A 1,759-nucleotide genomic window follows, 5' to 3' on the forward strand; every position below is an offset into this window, starting at 1 on the left:
TTTCTCTAGTTGCGGCGAGTGGGGGCTACTCTTTGTTGCGGTGCACAGGCTTCTCATTGCGGTGTGCAGGCTTCTCATTGCAGTGGCTTCTTGTTGCAGAGCATGGGCTCTAGGCGTGTGGGCTTCTGTAATTGTGGTGTGAGGGCTCAGTAGTTGTGGCATGCGAGCTTCAGTAGTTGTGGCTTGTGGGCTCTAGAGCGCAGGCTCAGTAGTTGTGGCGCATGAGCTTAGTTGCTCCGTGACATGTGGGATCTTCCCGGACCAGGGCTCGAACCTGTGTCCCCTGCATTGGCAGGCAGATTCTTAACCACTGAGCCACCAGGGAAGCCCCTCATTGTAGTTTTGATTTGCATTTTGATTTGCATTTCTGTAATAATTAATGCACAGATTCGCTTGCTCATCAGCCCAATGCCTTGTGACTTTTTTAGAAAATCAATTATTTATAGTTTCTACTTAATATGAAAATATGTACTTTGAAAATCTTTCATCCCTCCAGAGAAAACAAAAGGAGAAAAATCCCTCTTTTGCTATAAGAAAAGTCAGCTGTGTGAGCAGGTGTGTCCACGTAGTAACATGCTGATACAGTATAAATGGACTAATTTTTACCTCTCAGGGAAAAAAAAGAAGATCAGTCCACCACACTGAATACACATACACATTCAGAAGTAAACTACAAATGCAGTTGCATTTTTATAAAGGTCCTTAATATCTTAGCCCAAAGACACAGCTAAGCAGTGGGAATCTGAGTTACTGTGGCAGACACAAAGGAGGACAGTGGTTAACAAGGGGACCTGAAGCACAGACAACCTCAGACCTGAACCTAGATGCACCTGGGCCTGGGACCCTTCTCTGGAGTTTACCAGCTCTGCAATCCAGGGCAAGTTATTTGCCTCCTTAGGCCTCAATTTACTCTTACCTATAACACCGGAGTGTGTCAGTGAGGATGCTTCAGCTTCAAAGAACAGAAAACCCAACTGGAAGCAGCTGAAACTATGTCTCATTATAACATAATGAGTAGGGGGAGGGAAGACCGTCAGGCTTGGCTTTATTGGCTCAATGCTGTTGTCAAGGACCCAGGTTCCTTCTATCTTTGTGCTCTTCCTGTCTCTGCTCCGCCTCCAGACCTTGTACTCAGACACAGCACAGTCCAGCAGCAAAAGAGCAGGACAGCCGCTCTACAAAGAGCAAGGGAGAGCATACCTCAAAGTCCCTCAACAGCACGGCTCCTGCATTGCATCAGTTAGAATCATGCCAAGGGCCTAAAGTGGCGATTAGCAAAGACAGAGGCCCACCATGGTGGGCTTGGACCAACCATGATTCACTCCCGGAGCTGGGAATGGGGCCGCCTTCTCTGAGTCTCGGGAAAGGCGGAGAGGAGCAGAGCAGCGTTGCAATCGTCACCAGCAAGAAGTGGCGGATGGGGAGTTACTGGAGTAACTGGTGAGTGGACATCCAACTGTGTCTGCTGCCTGGGGTGAAAAATAACACCTCCCCTGAAGTCTCGAGGCAAAGATTAAATAATATATGTGTAGGGCTTCCCTGGTGGCGCAGTGGTTGGGAGTCCGCCTGCCAGTGCAGGGGACGCGGGTTCGTGCCCCAGTCTGGGAGGATCCCGCGTGCCGTGGAGCGGCTGGGCCCGTGGGCCATGGCCGCTGAGCCTGCGCATCCGGAGCCTGTGCTCCACATCGGGAGAGGCCACAACAGTGAGAGAGGCCCGCGTACCGCAAAATAAATAAATAATAATATATGTGTAAACCAT

The sequence above is a fragment of the Leucopleurus acutus genome (genome assembly GCF_964270905.1).
Source record: "Leucopleurus acutus genome assembly, chromosome: 1".
NCBI lineage: Eukaryota > Metazoa > Chordata > Mammalia > Artiodactyla > Delphinidae > Leucopleurus > Leucopleurus acutus.